The sequence below is a fragment of the Callorhinus ursinus genome, unplaced genomic scaffold (genome assembly GCF_003265705.2).
Source record: "Callorhinus ursinus isolate GAN/ISIS: 27379988/994484 unplaced genomic scaffold, GSC_fseal_2.0 scaffold18, whole genome shotgun sequence".
Lineage (NCBI taxonomy): Eukaryota > Metazoa > Chordata > Mammalia > Carnivora > Otariidae > Callorhinus > Callorhinus ursinus.
Window position 1 is genome coordinate 2,669,109 of NW_027397080.1, and position 20,967 is coordinate 2,690,075.

Sequence of the window (20,967 nt, forward strand, 5' to 3'; positions counted from 1 at the left end):
GGCGTAAGACCCCTCAACAGGAACACTGAAAGCCTACAGTGCAGTGGGGCAGTATCTTCAAAATACTGAGGGAAAATACATTTTTTTAAAGATTTTATTTATTTGAGAGAGAGAGCACGAGCAGGGGGAGGGGCAGAGGGAGAGGGACAGGGAGAGCTCAAGCAGACTCCCCACTGAGTGTGGAGTCCAATGTGGGGCTCAATCCCAGGACTCCGAGATTATGATCTGAGCTGAAGTCAGATGCTTAACCAACTGAGCCATGCAGGTGTCCCTGAGGGAAAATAATTTCTAACCAAGAATTCTATACCCAGCATGACTATCAACTAAGTATGAGTTTAGAATAAAGATACTTTCATACAGGCAAGTCTCAAAAATTTACCTCTCATGCATCCTTTCTCAGGAAATTATTAGAGGATGTGTACCACTGAATGAAGAATTGAAAACAAAAACAAAAACATGGGATTCAGGAAACAAGATATACCAGGAGAGGACGATGGTGGAGAGTGACTCCAAGACCACAGCCCGGCAGCAGGGATATAGAGCAAACAGTCGAGGAGAAGCCGGCCCGCGGGCCGCCATGGTCTTCCTCACCCCACAGCTCTAGCTGCGGAGCCGCCTCACTGACCACTACTGGCGGGTCCAGGAGGTGCTGCAGCATGCGCGGCACTTCCGGAGAAGGAAGAATCCGTGCTACAGGCTGGCGGTGAGAACGGGGACCAGAGCGTTTGTGAAATGCACAAAAGTGCAAAGACTGAAGAAGAGGAACGTGAGCACACTCTGGATTAATCGAATTACAGCGGCCTCCCAAGGACACGGCCTGAAGTACCCAATATTCATTGTCAATTTAATTAAGTGCCAGGTGGAGCTCAACAGGAAAGTACTTGCGGATCTAGCCATCTAGGAACCAAAGACTTTTAAATCTTTGGCTGCTTTGGCCAAAAGAAGGCGACAGGAAGGATTTGCTGCTGCCCTGGGGGATGGGAAAGATCCCAAAGGCATATTTTCCAGAGTGGTGCAGGATCACTGAGGGGGATTCCAACACTGCCTGCCTTTTGCAGCTGAGTGTCTTAGGAAAAAGTGTTTTTTTATCCCCCTGATGATCACAGTAGTGAATTATTTGTCAACACTGTGTGTCTGATCAACAATTATTAATTTGCATTTTAGTAATAGGTTTAAGAGAACCCTTTTTCCCTCACTTGTACAGATCTAGAAATCTTACAGGCTGGGGGCGCCTTGGGTGGCTCAGTCGTTAGGCGTCTGCCTTCGGCTCAGGTCATGATCCCAGGGTCCTGGGATCGAGCCCCCACATCGGGCTCCCTGCTCAGCAGGAAGCCTGCTTCTCCCTCTCCCACTCCCCCTGCTTGTGTTCCCTCTCTCGCTGTCTCTTTCTGTGAAATAAATAAATAAACTCTTAAAAAAAAAAAAAAAAAGAAATCTTACGGGCTGTACAAAAAAAAAGCTCATGTGGTGTTCCAAAAAAAAAAAAAAAAAAAGAGCAAACAGTCCACAGCCATGCCCGTCTGAAGGCGCCTAGAGATATTTTATTCAAGAAAATGAAACTGACACACCACCTAAGGTGTTTGAATGTCTGGAGAACAGATTCATACAACTAAGGAAGAATTTAGGATTGAATTAGTGATAAATACACAGAAAACTAAGCAAAACAAAAGGCAAGACTGTTAATTGACTTCAGGAAAAACAAAATGTGCAGTTAAAAAACAGTAATCATGTTATCTATGAACAGCATCTTCGTGGTCATAGCATATGGACTGAATGCTGCTCTAACTGTATGGGAGAATGGGAGGATGGACTTCCTACCTGTGGTGAAGAAGCAGTCAGTGTGAGAGTACTAAATCTTCACCTTCAACTGTAGAAAGTCAATAGGTAATACCCAAAATAGAAATATTAACAACTGGCAATATAAGTATGTTATTTAGAGATCTGGAGGTAAATACCAAACAAATTACTTAGAAGAGTTGAAATTGGATGCCTCCTAGCAGTAGGAAATCAAGCAGTAGTGGTAACGGGGGAGTACTTTTTTTGTTCATTTCTGTTGGTAACAAGCCTTGTAGGATTGTTTTTTCGAACCATGCACATGTATAACTTCACTAAGAACAAACACTAAATTAACTTGCACAGGATTACATAGCCTACAGTGGTAGGAATGGGGCTTCAAAGCTAGTTGATCTGGTTCTCTGACCTAGTTGTCATATAGCTACCAACAGAGCCAATGAAGAGTCTAATAGACATCTAGGTGACTCATATTTGACCACATCCTACTTACTTAATGCTTTACTAGATACTATCTTATGTTATTTTGTGATTATTTATCCAAATATGATTTATCAAAAATAATTAGTTTTGAATAAAAGATAATTAAAAGACAAAACAACCAAATGTGTGGACCTTGTTTGGACCCAGATTTAAAAAAAAAAACAAACAAACCCAACTAGAAAAGGCATCTCTAAGATAATAGAGACATTTAAGTATGGATTAGGTATTAGAAGATATTAAGGAACTAGGTTAATGTGAGGTAATAACATGATGGCTCTATTTTATTTTATTTTTCTTATTTATTCATTTGAGATACAGAGAGAGGGAACACAAGCAGGGGGAAAGGAAGAGGGAGAGGGAGAAGCAGGCTCCCTGCTGAGCAAGGAGCCCGATGTGGGGTTTGATCCCAGGACCCTGGGATTATGACCTGAGCCAAAAGCAGACACTTAACCATCTGAGCCACCCAGGCGCCCCGATGGCTCTATTTTAAAAAGTTCTTCTCTTAGAGATGTATACGAAGTATTTATGGGTAAAATGACATGATGTCTAGGCTTTGCTTTAAAATCCAATATAACTTTTTAAAAATCCAAATAATAAAAAAAAAGAGATACATCTCTGTGAGAACAGAGCCTGCATTATTCACATGTGCCAGAGACCCTTGGACAGGATGAGACTCTTCAGTCATTTGCCATATGACATTCTGTTCTTCATCTGGAAAAAAGGATGTACTTGGTAGGCTGTCATTAAAAGATTATAGTACTGGGACACCTGGGTGGCTCAGTTGGTTGAGCATCTGACTCTTGATTTCAGCTCAGGTCATATCTCAGGGTCATGGGATCGAGCCCCAAGTTGGGCTCCCTGATCAGCAGGGAGTCTGCTTGAAATTCTCTTTCTCAAATAATAAATAAATAAATCTTAAAAAAAAAAAGAGTATGGGGTGGCTGGGTGGCTCAGTCGTTAAGCGTCTGCCTTCAGCTCAGGTCATGATCCCGGGGTCCTGGGATCAAGCCCCACATGGGGCTCCTTGCTCAATAGGAAACCTGCTTCTCCCTTTCCCTCTGCCCCTTCCTGTGTTCCCTCTCTCGCTGTGTCTCTCTCTGTCAAATAAATAAAATCTTAAAAAAAAAAAAAAAAAGAGTATGGTACTTGGGGTGCCTGGCTGTCTCAGTGGGTGGAGTGTGTGACTCTTGATCTTGGAATCATGAGTTCAAGTCCCATGCTGGGTATGAAGAATATTTTAAAAAATTAAATCTTGGGCGCCTGGGTGGCTCAGTTGGTTAAGCGACTGCCTTTGGCTCAGGTCATGATCCTGGGGTCCTGGGATCGAGTTCCACATCAGGCTCCCCCTGCTCTGTGGGGAGCCTGCTTCTCCTTTCCCCTCTGCCTGCTACTCCCCCAGCTGTGTTCTCTCCCTGTCAAATAAATAAACAAAATCTTCTAAGAAATAAAAATAAATAAAATCTTTAAAATAAATAAATGAATGAATGAGTATGGTGCCATTCTGTTCTCCAGAGATAACTCAGTTAAGGCAAAGGGGGGAAATAAAGTAAAAGGTTGCTCAACAAAGTTTTTGTATTTTGTCATGAGAAATTTTGTGTATCTATGACTTCGTAATACTTCTACTTAAAAAGGGAGGATATGCACTGCACAGTACCCCAGCTGAGAAATGAAAAGCTATGAACTGGTTGCCATCACTATCATTCATCTTAAGTACTAACAATGGAAGGCAGGGGAGAAATGGAATACATCACGGATGAGAATGTAAAATGGTGAAGTAGCTCTGAAAAAGAGTCTGGGATTTCCTCAGTAGGTTATTATTTTTTTTAAGTCTTTATTTATTTATTTAAGTAATCTCTACACCCAACATGGGGCTTGAACTCACAACCCTTGAGATCAAGAGTCACAGGTTCTTCCAACTGAGTCAGCTGGGCGCCCCCTCAGCAGGTTGAATAGAGTTACTGTATGACTCAGCAATTCTACTACTAGGTGTATACATACCAAGAGAATTTAATGTCACACAAAAACCTGAACATCAATGTTCATAGCAGTATTATTCACAATAGCCAAAAAGTGGAAGCAACCTAAATACCCATCACCTGATAAATGGATAAACAAAATGTGCAATATCCATATAATGGAGTGTTATTTCACCATAAAAAGAATGAAGTATTGCTACATGCTTCAACATGGATGAATCTTGAAACATTATACAAAGTGAAAGCCGGTCACAAAAGACCACATACTATATGATTCCATTTATATGAAATGCCCCAAATAGGCAAATCTATTGTGATAGAAAGTAGTTTAGTGGCTGCCTAGGGCTAGGAGAGGTTGGGGGAAAGTAGAGCATGACTGCAAATGGGTGTAGGGTTTCTTTCTAAAATAATGAAAATGTTTGAAAATTCATTGTAGTGACTGAATACACTAAAAACCATTTGATTATATACTTCCAATGGGGGGTGTATCATATGTAATTTATACTTCAAGAAAGCTGTTACCTAAAGAAAGGGGGAGGAGAGTGGAAGGCACATCATGTCCCCTCTAGGGAAACATGGACCCCTGTGGCTTTGGAGGCTAACCATGGACAAATCCCTTTGTCTGCTCCTCTGAACACAGGGAACTTTACTGTTTGGGTTTTTTTTTTTTTTTTAATGAAAGCAAGAAAGAAACCTCAGCAGAGGGCTAAGAAATCAGTGAAGGTAATCATTATTTATTACTTAATTATTATACTTAGAAAAAATAAAAAGGACCTGGCTTTTAAACCCTCTTTTGGTTTCTGTCCTTAGTATTCTGAATCTCTTATTTAGTAACCTTATTTTTTTTGTTTAGGACTAGACAAGATAAAGGGAATTTTGCCTAATCTTTTGACTCAGAATCCTCCTATACCTGAACTTCTATGCCCTCAAGCAGATACTACAAATTGGAGGCTCTCTGATGTATTATGTTTAGCCCACAAAGTGTATGGAAATTTTTGAATTTTTAACATTTATAAGTCAGGAGATTTCACATAAAAGATTTCCAGCTTCTCTTGAAAAATAGGCAGGATCTGGCAATAGAGAAGAATGGGTCTTTTAAATTCAGCAAGGTAACGAATTAGCTTGTAAATTGATATCCGAAGTACTCATGGATACTCAAGCCAGTTCTCACTCCAAAACTAGGCAAGAGAAGGTAAAGGAATCAGGCAGACTGGGAGTGGGCGTCCCAGAGGCAGAGGATGGAGATGGGGGGGACATCTTTAGAGCTGTACTCTGAGCTAACATGCAGGTTGGGACAGTCTTCCTATTATTCCGTCAGAGCCCCTCTACCTTTCCTTTGCAGCCCTTACTACAGATTAACTGGGTACTGACTTGTGTTTAATGTTGGTTTCCCCATACAGACAAAGAAACTCCAGGTGACATAGATTGTCTTATTGATAATACTCTTCACTTAGCACAGATCCTGGCACACAGAAGACCCTCAAAACATATTTACTGAATGATAAGTTTAAAAATGAATGAACAAATGATGTGGAAAGGGCTCTAGAAACAGGTAATCTTTAGGAAACAAAAATCCTACCATGTCCTTTTTCTCTATAAAAGAAAGGGCTGAACACACAAAAATAGACTCCAAATGGTTGAAAGACCTAAATGTGAGACAGGAGTCCATCAAAATCCTAAAGGAGAACACAGGCAGCAACCTCTTCGACCTCAGCCACAGCAACTTCTTCCTAGAAACATCGCCAAAGGCAAGGAAAGCAAGGGCAAAAATGAACTATTGGGATTTCATCAAGATAAAAAGCTTTTGCACAGCAAAAGAAACAGTCAACAAAACCAAAAGACAACCAAGAGAATGGGAGAAAATATTTGCAAATGACATATCAGATAAAGGGCTAGTATCCAAAATCTATAAAGAACTTATCAAACCCAACACCCAAAGAATAAATGATCCAATCAAGAAATGGGCAGAAGACATGAACAGACATTTTTCCAAAGACATCCAAATGGCCAACAGACACATGAAAAAGTGCTCAACATCGCTCAGCATCAGGGAAATCCAAATCAAAACCTCAATGAGATACCACCTCACACCAGTCAGAATGGCTAAAATTAACAATTCAGGAAATGACAGATGTTGGCAGGGATGCAGAGAAAGGGGAACCCTCCTACACTGTTGGTGGGAATGCAAGCTGGTGCAACTACTCTGGAAAACAGTATGCAGGTTCCTCAAAAAGTTGAAAATAGAGCTACCATACGATCCAGCAATTGCACTACTGGGTATTTACCACAAAGATACAAATGTAGGGATCCAAAGGGGTACATGCACCCCAATGTTTAAAGCAGCAATGTCCACAATAGCCAAACTGTGGAAAGAGCCAAGATGTCCATCGACAGATGAATGGATAAAGAAGATGTGATATATATATACAATGGATATTATGCAGCCATCAAAAGGAATGAGATCTTGCCATTTGCAACGACGTGGATGGAACTGGAGGGTGTTAGGCTGAGTGAAATAAGTCAATCAGAGAAAGACATGTATCATATGACCTCACTGATATGAGGAATTCTTAATCTCAGGAAACAAACTGAGGGTTGCTGGAGTGGTGGGGGGGTGGGCGGGATGGGGTGGCTGGGTGATAGACATTGGGGAGGGTATGTGCTATGGTGAGCACTGTGAATTGTGCAAGACTGTTGAATCACAGATCTGTACCTCTGAAACAAATAATACAATATATGTTAAGAAAAAAAAAGAAGAAGAAGAAGATAGCAGGAGGGGAAGAATGAAGGGAAGTAAGTCGGAGGGGGAGACAAACCATGAGAGACGATGGACTCAAAAACAAACTGAGGGTTCTAGAGGGGAGGGGGGTGGGGGGATGGGTTAGCTTGGTGATGGGTATTAAAGAGGGCACGTTCTGCGTGGAGCACTGGGTGTTATGCACAATGAATCATGGAACACTACATCAAAAACTAATGATGTAATGTACGGTGATTAACATAACAATAAAAAATACCTAGGAGCAAGACTGCTGGATCCTATGGTATGACTATGTTCTGCTTTGTGAAAAACACCAGCTTGTATTCCTAAGGGTCCATACAACTTTTTTTGTCAGTAATGACTGGGAGTTCCTGTTGCTTCACATCCTCACCAGCAATTGGTATTATCAGTTTTTTAAATTTTTAGCTATTCTAATAGGTACAGTGGTATTACTTTTTAATTTAAATACTTTTTAATTTACATCCCCCCCACAACTTACGATGTTGAGGATCTTCTCATATGCTTATTTGCTGATGAGGTGTCTATTCAGTTCTTGCCCCTTGATAAAAATTGGGTCCTTTGTCTTCCTTACTGTTGAGTTTTTAGAGATCCTTGTATATTTTAAATTCAAGTCCTTTAATGGATAGGTGTGCTGCAAAGATTTTCTCCCTGTCTGTGGCTTGTCTTTTCATTCTTTTAACAGTGTCTTTTGCAAAACAAAAGTTTTTACTTTTAATAAAGTCCAATTTACTAATAAAAAAAGAAAAAAAGGGCTGAAAACTGTCATAGAGTTACTACAGATTTTCAGAAGTCTGTTTAAGAATATCCACAGGATGCTTGGTTCTACCACCCTCAGAGAGAGCAATAATGTATGCCTTCATGCAGGGCTTCCCCTTACTTCATACAGGACTTTACTACTCTACTCCTGTCTCTGGACCCCAACCTAAAAACTCCAGTCCACAATCAGCAATGCAAAGGCCCTGAAACTGCCGGAGAGAGGAGTCACTCAGTGGCCCACATATCTGCACTTACAGCAACATGCAGTCTTCTGGAAACATCCACTGCAAAACTCTCCACGAGGGAATGGCACAGAAAACAGCTTTGATTCTTTTCTTTTTTTAAAGATTTTATTTATTTGACAGAGAGAGACACAGTGAGAGAAGGAACACAAGCAGGGGGAGTGGGAGAGGGAGAAGCAGACTTCCTGCTGAACAGGGAGCCCGATGTGGGGCTTGATCCCAGGATCCCGGGATCATGACCTGAGCCGAAGGCAGGCGCTTAACGACTGAGGCACCCAGGCGCCCCAAAACAGCTTTGATTCTTATTAAAATATATTATAAGCTATATGGCCCCATTTGCTCAGTGAAACAAGAATAAAAATATCAAAAGAAAAAACCAAATTAGAACTGGAATCACCACAACTTGTAACAGTTTTATATGGTATCAAGGACTTGATGTCATCACATACAGTACATACTAAGATTTAACCAACTGCCCGCCCCCCGCAAATGTCTTTTATGGCCTTTCTCCTCACACCTGGGTTCCAATTAAAGTTCACCCATTGCATGTGGCTGTTTTGTCTTCTTAACCTCTCTTAATTAGGAACAGCCCACCTCCTCCATTTTTGTTTACTCATGTCACTGACTTTTTTTTTCTGAAAAGTCCAGGTCAGCTGACTTGTAGCATGCCCTACGTGTTGGATTTGTCTGATTATATCCTCAATATTAGATTCAGGTTAAACATTTTTGGTACAAACACTCTGCAGATGATGGATATTTACTACTGCATCACATTAGAAGGCATATAATGTCAGACTATCATATTGGGATGTTTGATCATCTGGTTAAGGTATTGATCCTCAGACCACTTTTTCCCCTTTGTGATTAGTTGAGGGGCGCCTGGGTGGCTCAGTCAGTTAAGCGTCTGCCTTCACCTCAGATCATGATCTCAGGGTCCTAGGATCCAGCCCCACATCAGGCTCCCCACTCAGCAGGGAGTCTGCTTCTCCCTCTTTCTCTCCCTCTTCCTCTAACCCTGCTCATGCTCTCTCTCTCAATAAATAAAATCTTAAAAACAAGAAAAAGGAAAAAAGTTAACGGGAATTAATAAGTCAATTTTCTTAATGTGATAATGGTACTGTGGCTATGTAGGAGAGTATCTTTGGTTTTGGGGTTTTTTTTCTTTTAGAGTGGGGAGGGGCAGAGGGAGACAGAGAGAATCTTAAGCAGGCTCCATACGCAGTGTGGAGCCTGACACGGGGCTTGATCTCACGACCCTGAGATCACTACCTGAGCTGAAATCAAGAGTTGGATGCTTAACTGACTGAGCCACTCAGGAGTCCCATAATATCCTTGTTTTTAGGAAATGCAAGATGAGCTATTTAAGAAAAAGTATCAAAAACTCTGCAACCTACTTTCAAATAAGGGAATACTATGAAAAACTCTAGGGCCACAAATTTGATAACCTAGATGAAATGGACTAATTCCTTGGAGACACAATATGCCAAAACTCACATAAGAAGAAATCAACAATCTGAACAGGGCTGTATCTATTAAAAAAACTGAATAAATAATTAGTAACCTTCCAAAACAGAAGGACCCAGGCCCAGATGGGTTCACTGGTGAATTCTACCAAACATTTAAGGAAGACATTAAACCAATTCTCTACTATATCTTCCAGAAGATAGAAGCAGAGGGAATGCTTCTTCACTCATTCCAAAAAGCTGGCATTACCCTAATACCAAAACAGGACAAAGACATTACAAGAAAAGAAAACCAATTATCTCTCATGAATGTAGACGTAAAAATCCTCAACAAAATATTAGAAAATTGAATCCAGCAATGTATTAATAGAATTATATGCCACAACCAAGTGGCATTTATCCCAGATATAAAGCTGATTTGATTTTTGAGAATCAATTAATGTAATACATCAATCTCAAGAGGCTAATAAAGAAAAAGCACAGAATCACATAACAGATGCAGAGAAAGCATTTGACACAATCTAGCACCCAATCATGATAAAAATTCTCAGTAAACTAAGAAAAGAACAGAACTTTCTCAACTTGATAGAGTATATCTACAACTTACTGCTAATATCACTTAATGGTGAGAAACTAGAAGTTTTCACATTAAGATCAGGAACAAGGCAAGGACGTCCCCTCTCACCACTCCTTTTCAACGCTGTAGTGGAAGTCCAAGCTAATGCAATGAGAAAAGAAAAAAAAGGAAGTAAGGTATACCAAAAGAGAAGGAAGACATAAAACTGTCTTTGTTCATAGATGACATGACTGTCTGTGCAGAAAATCTGAAAGAATTGACAAAAAACTCCTAGAACTAATAAGCAATTTTAGCAAGGGTGCAAGACACAAGGTTAATATATAAAAGTCAATCACTCCTATAAACTAGCACTGAACAAATGGAATTTGAAATTTAAGACAATACCATTTACATTAGTACCCCCCAAAGATCCAGATGAGGAAAAATGTAATCTCAGATTAACAAAATCAAAGAAGAACTAAAAAAATGGAGAGACATCCCACATTCCATTAGAAGACTAAATATTGCCAAGATGTTAGTTCTTCCAAACTTGAGCTATAGACTCAAGGCAATCCCAATCAAAATCCCAGCAGGTTATTTTATGAATACTGACAAACTGATCCTAAAGTTTCTATGGAGAGGTAAAAGACCCAGAACAGGCAACATGATACTATAGAAGAAGAACGAAGGTGGGAGACTGGCATCCTAGCTTCAACACTTACTATAACACTATGGTCACCAAGACAGTATAGTACTGGCCAAAGAAGAGACAAGCAGATCAACGGAACAGCATAGAGAGCTCAGAAATAGACCTACATCAATATAGTCAACTGCTCTCTGACAAAGGAACAACACGAGGCAGTCCTTTCAACACGTGGTGCTAGAACAACTGGACATCCACATGCAAAAAAATGAATCTAGGTAGAGACCTTTCAAAACACTCAAAGTGGATCACACACCTATGTGTAAAACAGAAAACTCTAACTGTGTTAGAAGATAGAGGAGCTATCTAGATGACCTTGGGTTTGGCAGTGACTTTTTAGATACAATACCAGAGATGTGATTCAGGAAAGAAAGAACTGTTCTACTAGACCTCATTAAAATGAAAAACTTCTGGGGTGCCTGGGTGGCTCTGTTGTTAAGCGTCTGCCTTCGGCTCAGGTCATGATCCCAGGGTCCTGGGATCGAGCCCCACATCGGGCTCCCTGCTCAGCGGGAGGCCTGCTTCTCCCTCTCCCACTCCCCCTGCTTGTGTTCCCTCTCTCGCTGTGTCCCTCTGTCAAATAAATAAATAAAATCTTTAAAAAAATAATATAAGGGCGCCTGGGTGGCTCAGTTGGTTAAGCAACTGCCTTCGGCTCAGGTCATGATCCCGGAGTCCCGGGATCGAGTCCCGCGTCGGGCTCCCTGCTCAGCGGGGAGTCTGCTTCTCCCTCTGACCCTCCCCCCTCTCATGCTCTCTCTCATTCTCTCTCTCAAATAAATAAATAATTAAAATCTTTAAAAAAAATAAATAAAATAAATAAAAATAAAAAAATAATATAAAATGAAAAACTTCTGCTACATAAAGAGAATGAAAAGACAAGCACAGTTTGGGGGAAAATAACTGTAAAATACAAATCTGAAAAAGGACAATTATCCAAAATATACAAAGAACTCTTAAAACTCAATAATAAGAACACAGACAACCCAATTAAAAAGTGGGCTAAAGACCTTAATAGACTCCTCACCAAACAGGATATATGGAGGACAAATAAACATATAAAAAGATGTTCCACAGGGCATTTGGCTGGCTCAGTCAGTAGCGCATGTGACCCTTGATCTCAGGGTTGTGAGTTCAAGCCCCATGTTGGGTGTGGAGCCTAATTAAGTAAAATAAAAATAAAGTAAAAAACTTCCAAAAAAAAAAAAAGATGTTCCATATCATATGCCAACAGAGAAATGCAAATTAAAACAACAATGACATACCACTACACACCTATCAGAATGGCCAAAATCCAGAACACTGACAACAGATACTGACAAGAATGTGGAGCGATAGGAACGCTCATTCATTGCTGGCAGGAATGCAAAGTGGTACAGCCATTCTGGAAGACAGTTTGGCAGTTTCTTACAAAACTAAATATACTCTACTATACACTCCAACAATCATATTCTTTGGTATTTATCCAAAGGGATTGAAAATTTATGTCCACACACAAAAAAAAACAACCCTGCATACAGATGTTTACAGCAGCTTTATTCATAATTGCCAAAACTTGGAAGCAACTAAGCTGTCCTTTAGTAGTTGAATGGATAAATAAACTGTGGTAGGTCCAGACAATGAAATATTATTAAGTGCTAAAAAGAAATAAACTATCAAGTCATGAAAAGACATGGAGAAGCCTTAAATGCATAATATTGCTTAGTGAAAGAAGCCAATCTGAAAGGGCTGCATTTTGTATGATTCCAACTATATGACATTTCTGGAAAAGGCAAAACTATGGAGATGGTAAAAATATCAGTGTTTGCCAGGGGGTGGGGGGGAAGGGAGAGATGAACAGGAGGAGCACAGAGGATTTTTAGGGCAGTGAAACTATTCTGTATAATATTATAATGGATACATGTCATCATACATTATACATTATACATTTATCCAAAGCCACATACAGTGCAACACCAAAAGTAAACCAAATCACATTGGTGTAGATAGATTTTTTTTTTAAGTTTTCAATTGTAGTCTGCTTTTCCCTCTCCCTCTCCCTCTGCCTCTCCCCCCAGCTTGTGCTCTCTCTCTCAAATAAAAAAATATTTATTTATTTGAGAGAGAGCATGAGTGGTGGGCTGGGGGGGGGAGAGGGACAGAGAAGAACAGACTCCCCGCTGAGCCTTATTTTACTGTGACTCAAACAACATACACACAATCTTATGAAAAATCGTAATTCCCGAGTTCTGGTCTAATTTAGAGATTACTGCATCAAAAGTGGTTTCCAAAAAGACCCAGTCTCACTTATTTAAATATACATGATGATTTCCAAGAATCGATTTCACGGTACATGGAAAAAAAGTCTCTAATTCATGTTTTCTCAACCAGACACATTCAAGCACTCATTTTGGATATAAAATGCATGCACAATTTTTATGTACACATAAATAAACAAGCATGCTGATTGCCCAAAGGGAGGGAGCCAGGGGAAAGTGGAGGCTGGGAACGGCAGAGGGAGAAGCTGATGTTGACCTGCTGAGGGAAGAGGGAATCCCCCTGGACTTGGCAACTGGGGGAGTGACGATGGGATGCTGGCAGAGGCAGGGTGAGGCCCGAAGACGCAACAGATGCCAGCCTGCTCTTCTGGCGGATGAGGCTGCAAAGTTGGTCAGAGATCAGAACACGGAGGGCTGTGTGTACCACAACGGGAAGTTTTGATTTAATATCCCATGCATTTGGCAAAGTATCTGGCATGCTGCAGGACTCTGGCACTGTTTGCTAAAATGAATGACTTCTTCTTCCTTCTAAGCAACGAGAAGCAAGGGGAGATTTTATCCGATGCTTTGTTTCTAGCACTGATAGCCAGTCAAAAACCGTCCAACTAATTTTCATCGCTGCGCTGCTTTTCCTCCAATCGATGTGATCTTTGAACAAGACGTGTCCTTTCCTTATGATTTAGTCCCCAGTCCTACCTCAACAAGTCAAGATGAGCTTGCACCTCCCTTCTTGCGCCCAAAGTTTTAAATCTGCTCTTCGTTCAGCTATGCATACAGCTGAGGACTGAAGGTCAGTCACTGGGCCAGAAGTTCTCTCTCAAACTTCTGGCATCAAATTGCTCATAATATTCTCTTTTTATCTTTTTAATGTCTGCAGTTTCTCTAGCATTGTCCCTTTTCCATTCCTGGCATTGCTCACTTGGCCCTGGTGCTCCCACGCCCTGATCCCTCCGTGGTCAGCCCTGCCAGAGGTCTGTCTGTTTTCTGAGTCTTATGAAGGGACAAACTTTTGGGTTTGTTAATCCTCTATATTCTAAGGTGGGTTTTTTTTTTTTTTCTCTTCAAACTTTACTCTTTATTATTTTGGTTTCCTTCTTTGGGTTTAATTTGCTGTACATTTCCTAACTTCTTGAAACCCATGCTTAGATCACTGATTTTCAGCCTTTGTTTGTTTTTTCTAATATATGCATTTAGGCCTGTAGATTTCCCACTAAGCTTGGTTTTGGTAGCATTACACACATTCTAACATAGTGTTTTAATATTTAGTTCAATATTTACTATTTAGTTCAAAATACTCTCCCAATTTCCATTATGATTTTTTCATTGACACGATTATTCACAAGTTTATCTCTTGATTTCTAGACATACAAGGATTTTCTAGTTATCTTTCTGTTACTGATTTCTAGTTTAATTCTGCTCTGGCCAGAGAATTTATTCCGTATGCCACCAATTCTGGGAAATGTGTTGAGACTTGCTGCATGTACAGCCTGAGGCTTCCTCTTCTGGTAAAGTCTGAACTCTTCAGTGTGACGTGAATCATGATCTACCTGCCCCCTGAGGGACATCTCCCCATGAGAGCCCTGCCTGCTGGCCATGCGGGCTTCCCCGTGGTTTTCCGAAGATGCCAGGCTCTTTCACATTCTGTGCCTTTGCCCATAATCTTCGCTTTGCCAGAAATGCCCCAGTGTTACTGTCTGCTCCTCATTACCCTTCTCTCCACAGCTCAGATCCTTCCATGCGGCCTTTCCAGACCCCTCCCCATCCCTGAACTACCAGAGGCAGCTGGGACCCGCACCTGCTCTTTCCCTCACCCCCTCTCTTCCACGCTGCTGCCAGAGTTCTCTCCTAGAGCGCAGATCTGGCCACTTCTCTCTCCTGTGCACGATCCTCTCATCACATCCCTCTACCCAGAGCCTGAACTCGGTGCTCCATACAGGACTCTCTCCCAGCCCTTCTCCAGGTCCCCACACCTGTGTTCGTGCTATTCCCTCTACCTAAAATGCACGTCCCACCTCATTCCCTGCAGCTTTCAAGTCCAGGCTCCAGAGTCGCTTCCTCCACCAGGCCCTTCCCATACCCATCCCTTAACACTGCCCTTCCCTGGCAAGTTAACCACTCCCTGTATAACAGTAATGGTCAAGGGCAGAGGTCGGGGCAGGAGAATTTCCCTATGTTAACTTTTAGTTATGTTATTTATTTTATTTTAGGAGGATTTTGGTGCTTCCATGGCAGAGTGTGGGCTTTGCAAAAGGTTGGCCAGCACTGTGTGCCCAGCCATACCTCCCTCTGTCTTAGCATATGTAACACCTAGTGCACTCATTTTTTAAAGTATGTCTTACCTAACCAGACTATAATTTCCTTAAAGATAGGCACTGAGGCTTATTTAATTTTGATCTTAGGAGACTAGTACAGTAACTAGCTTGATAGGTACAACTAAATGAACTTCACTGAGGGAATAAAGGAAGACAATTTTCAATTCTAGGTCCTCAAACAGAAATTCCAGAAGAAAGCTCTGCGTGCTGTTAATTCTTCACACTGAAGTCCGGAACACCATGTTTCCGCCAGGTATTTCCATTCCGTGTAAGAACCTTTAATGGCCCTGCTGCATCAAACCTCAACTTGCAGAGCTGGGACCAGGCCTCCATCACGGGACTCTGCCCCCATTCCAATCTTCTGTCCCACTTCCCCCCACCCCCCACCACTATTCACGCGTGGCTCTCAGCAATCACTGCTGCTTCAGAAGGACTGCTAATCCTCTACTTGGCTGGCGCACTTTCCCCGGGCCCCCTGATATCCTGCCCCACTCACCAGGGTCCCTGTCTCAGGGTACAGGTCTTTCTCAAAGCCCCCTCGATTTCACTCCTTCCTCCTCACCTCCAAAACACTTAATCAGGCCCTGTCTTACTCTTGCTTCTTTTCTCTGAGCCACAGCTTTCTGGTCCCGTGTGCCCCACGTTGCCTAGAACAAAGCTAGTAAGTGCCCAACTGTCACTCAGCAGTAACATCTGTTGACTGACAAAGTCACTGATGTCTTTACGTCCGCTTCTCTCCGTCCAATTCAAGGGCTGCTTGGGTGGTATTTGCATGAACCCCCAGGGGCTATCAGTGCTATTTGCATGAATATTTCCCTGTAACCCTATAACTCCCAACTCCCTCCACCCGTCCGTCACCACATGGAGACATTCCTGCATAACTAAGGGAGCAAGAAGAGCTTGTTTTCACAGCTATACGACAGAATCAGAGGCTTTTCAATGTTCTTTCGCCCTAGAAATACACACACACACACACACACACACACACACACACACACAACTGAATTGTTGTGCCTCTTTCTGCCTTTCCAGAGCAAATAATCCTTAAATTCTCAGTTCTGTATTACTCTGTTCTATTCCCACCCTCTGGTAAAATTTTGCTTTCCTGAACCTTTTAAAAATACCCCCAGGTAAAAAGAAAACTGTGATATTATGCTTTTGGAAATTTAAATATGTAACTCTAAGAAATTAAAAACATACAGTTTTGAAGTGTCTCTGATTCCCCAGTAGTGATGAAGCCCAGCCACCGCAGGGTATGAGCAATATGACATTGTGGTGGTGACCGGGGTCTGCTCAGTGGAATGTGGGCTGCAGAAGCACATCGCCTCCAGTCCTGGCCCATGGAGACCTGCAAAATCTCCACACTCTCACCTGTTTCTCCTTTGTGAACTGGGTCAGGACCCGCAGAGGCCTCGAAGGCCCTTGGGGCTGGCACGGTCACTCGATGGGAAGAGTCTGGGTCCCTGAATGAATGAGGTAGAACAGAACTCTTCCCCCAGCCCCCACAGCCCTGCACTAGATTGTGACAAGAGAGAAATAAACCTTCACTGTGTTAAGCCACTGCAATTTGGGGGTAGTTTGTAATAATAAGAAAGTCCACCCTGACTAAAATGACATTATCCTGAATTCTTAAAGTTAAAAATAATAATTATTCCTGAGTACTACTTACAAGCAACTCTGTCTAAAGCTCTTTTGTTGCTATTCTCCCTTTCAGGTGACGTGGGCACTGGAGGGAGCTGTAGTATGCCCCTCAGATCCCCCCTCACTCTGGAAGGAAGGAAAGACTAGTCCCCATCTGCTGGCATCACGGTGAGCGGAAAGTCCCCAGATGTCAGGCATCTTCAGGAAAGGGCTTAGTAGGTGAACAGAGCTGCTTTCCCCGGGTCACGCCCTTCCCAGGGTGGAAGGCCACCCCGGGTGGCAGTCTGTGACCAGTCAAGGAGAAACCACAAAGGCACAGCCCCCTCACCCCAACTCAGAAGGGCCGTCCCCACTTCCATTCCCCATGGCATCAGCTGAGGCCTTTCCTGGGACTGAAACACAGCCCGAATTCTCCCTCCGCACAACCCCGCTTCCTTTTCCTCCCTTTCCTTTCTTTTCCTCTCCGGGGTGTTGACCCCCAAACCACTCCCCAGGAAGCTTTCCACACAATTACCTTCATCTCAGAGTTACTTCCCCGTGATCCCAACATGAGACAGGCACCATATTCTTGATGCAACATCACGCTGCCCAACCCTGCCTCAGCATATGGCACAAATACCAGATTTTCCAAACAAAAATGAAAACACACCAAGTCACAGTGGGACAGAAGCTCTCCGGGATGGGTTAAACAGGTGACGGGGATTAAGGAGTGCACTTGCTGTGATGAGTGCCCAGGAACATATGATAGTGTGGGAGTCACTATACGTACACCTGAAACTAGTATTAAGTGGTAGGTTAACTAGGTGGCACTGAAATAAAAACTTAAAAAAAATAAAATGGAGACTACAAAAATTCAGAACATATTATACTATTAAAAGAACAGACTCTTTGCAAGGAAATAAAGAGAAACCATAAATACTTTGAGAAAAGGAGCTTTGAAATTGTCCTAAAGAAAACATTACCACCTGGCTTGTAATCAAAGAAATTATTAAACACATAACAAAGAGCTACATAACAAAAATTATTGAGGCTCTATTATCCATCTGTGCAGGTATCTGGTATTATTACACTTACAACAGTTACTTTTTGAGCTAAGAGCTTTATTCACATGCATTATCTCATTAAATACTTTATACGTTCTGCAGGCAGTAAAACTCAGGTTCACAGAGAGTAAATAAATTACCTAAAGTCCCAGAGTTAGGGCTCAAAGTCAGGTTGGGATTACTCCAAAGCCTCAACTCTGTAGTATGTCTTGCATGCTCAAGCTACTTGTGCCAGGGGGAAGGGAGAGCAAAAGGCAAGTATATGTGATTCCAAAACCTGTTCTCTCCTCTCACCCCCTCTCTCCTGATGACAGGCACAGGCACTGCCTTTTAGGAGCACACGCTCCAGGTGAATGAGTTGAAGAACTCGACCACGCTGGACTTTGCCAGAAAGAAGCGACCCAGCACGGAACTGTCCTCTAGCGATTCAAAAGGTTCTTCTGCCCTCTTGTGGCTCAAGGAGACTACTACATATCGAAGCTCCATTAAAAAGCTAAAATACCATATAAAGGCAACTGGCAGTCACACAAAACAGCAGGAGGCAACCGTGATGGGCTCTAAATGAAGCAGATTCAGTAACTCAAAAATCTGACCTTGCCACTCTTCGATGACAATCACTGCTTGTAATGAGATCATAAGAAGAATAACAGTACTAGAGATCAGAGAAAAACTAACAAATCAGTATTTTGTAACTACAGTAAAGAACAGGACAACAGCTACATCTACTCAGAACAGTGATAAAAGTTTAAAACCTTCTAAGCCCTAAACAAAACTCCTGGTCTTTGCTTTCCACACTTAACAGTATGTTTGAGAAATCTCATAGGCAGCAAATACAGAGCCTCCTCATCCTTCAGGTGCAGAGCCCCTTGGATGGGAGAACTTGGCCCCTACTGGTGGACACTTCACTGTCTTCCCAGCATTTGCTATTAAAAAGATGCAAAAAAAAAAAAAAACCCCACAAAACAACAACAACAAAAAAAGAAAAACTGCCACAGTGGATCATCTTGCACACAGACTATTTTGCAGGTGTGCAGCATTACCTGCAGATGAATCCCTAGGAGTGGAAATGCAGGGTCTAAGGGCACATGCATGCCTTTGTATTACTTTTTGAAATTTTCTTCCTCTGACTTCTCTCTCCTATCTCTCTGGCTGCTCCTTCTCAGGCTTCTTCTCATGCATTCTTAAAAGTTTACGAACCACTGTTTTATTTGGGGTGACTTTATAAGCAGCGACTACTTGCTGCTCAACTCTTGGTTATAAATTCCCCCCGGACTTGGTCCTTGGTCCTCTTTCATCCTATATCCTTTCCCAGCTATCAGTTTTCTTCCCTGAAGGCAATCAAAGTCACTATTTTGGGGCTTTATGCTTCCAGAGTAATTTTATGTATATGCATGCAAATCTATATGTACTATATATATATGCCTGTACATGTATAAATATAAATGTACATACACAAGACTTTTCACCTCCCTTTCTATATAAATGTTAGCATTCATATCCCAAACTGAAGGAGTTGTAAGGGGATACTGCCAAACAGCAACTTTCATAAGAAACTGTGGCCCCAAACATTTTTCAACCCACAGTTCTGTGGCAGACAACTGGAGTGAACCCACGGGGGAAAATCAGATTCAAGTACTGTCTCCCACCCTAGCCTCCTGTTTGAAAAGGTTTCACAAAGTAGGGGCACCTAGGTGGCTCAGTTCGTTAAGTATCTGCCTTCAGCTTGGGTCATGATCCCAGGGTCCCAGGATCGAGCCCCATGTCCGCCTCTGCTTGGTGAGGAGCCTGCTTCTCCCTTTCCCTCTGCCTGCTTGTGTGCTCTCTCTCTCTGTCAAATAAATAAAATCTTTTAAAAAAAGAGAAAGAAAGAAAGGAAAGAAAAGGTTTCACAAAGTAGCCACAAATTAATTCAAGGGAAGAATAGAGAGCAGAGGTCGATAAATCAAAGATCAGAGTCTATACAAGATCTCTTACATCTATGGTTATTTACCTATGAAAGATTTTTTATTTTACTTTTAATGAAAGTTCTCTAACTACATAAAAATAGAGAGAAGAGTGTAATGAACCCCATCCTACAGATTACACAATTAAAACATTTTGTTACTGGCTTCCTGGTTTCACTTCTTTCTTCATTCTTTCTCTTTTCCCTTCCCTCCCCTGCCCCTCCTTCTTTCTCCTTCTGTTTTGGCTACATTATTTTAAAATAAGTCCCTGACATCATGCTGTTTCATCCCTAAATACTTTGTCTGGACATAATCATAAAACACAAAGACATTTCCTTATATGACCACAGTATCATTATCACATCTAACAAAGTTAATAATTTCTTGATATCATCAAATGATCAGTCCATATTCATACTTCCACAATTATCTCAAGAAAATCTTTCTATAGCTGGCCTCTTAGGTTTCAAGGGAACTGTACAGCCAAAAAAATTCCAAGTCCAGTCTGCAACAGCCCATGACTATTAAATCTGAAAAGAATTTCTAGGTTCCCAAACCCTCACCAACAGGAAATGAACTGCTAAAGCTCCCAGGAGGGGCATTCCGCTCAGTGCCCACGCTGATGTGGCCTTGGCAGCTATGGGCTAAGTAAGAACCACCATATACCCTTTAGCTATCATACTTCCACTGCCCCCTCCCCCAGTCCTAAGCAAACAATCTATTTTCTGTCTCTACAGATTTGCCAAATTTGGACATCTCATACAATATGTGGTCCTTTATGACGGGTTCGCGTGTTTTCAATGCTCATTCATATCGTAGGATACATCAGCACCTCATTCCTTAACATTCCATTGTATGGATACACCCCATTCCATGCATCCATTCATTAGCTGATAGACATCTGGGTTGTTTGCACTTTTTGGCTGTTATGAATACTACTGCTATGAACATTTGTGTACAAGTTTTAATTTGGACATATGTTTTCATTTCTCTTGAGATCCTCAGTGTAGACTCCAGGTCA

General features: G+C 41.8%; 1 protein-coding gene and 1 pseudogene across 3 annotated transcripts in view; one reads left to right on the plus strand and one right to left on the minus strand.

Moving 5' to 3' along the window:
- The window catches only part of ST3GAL3 (ST3 beta-galactoside alpha-2,3-sialyltransferase 3), a 179,343-nt gene that overhangs the window by 120,622 nt on the left and 37,754 nt on the right, over positions 1-20,967 (minus strand). The gene's annotated exons all lie outside the window — the stretch shown is intronic.
- On the plus strand, positions 578-1,027 carry LOC112812187 (large ribosomal subunit protein bL20m pseudogene; annotated as a pseudogene).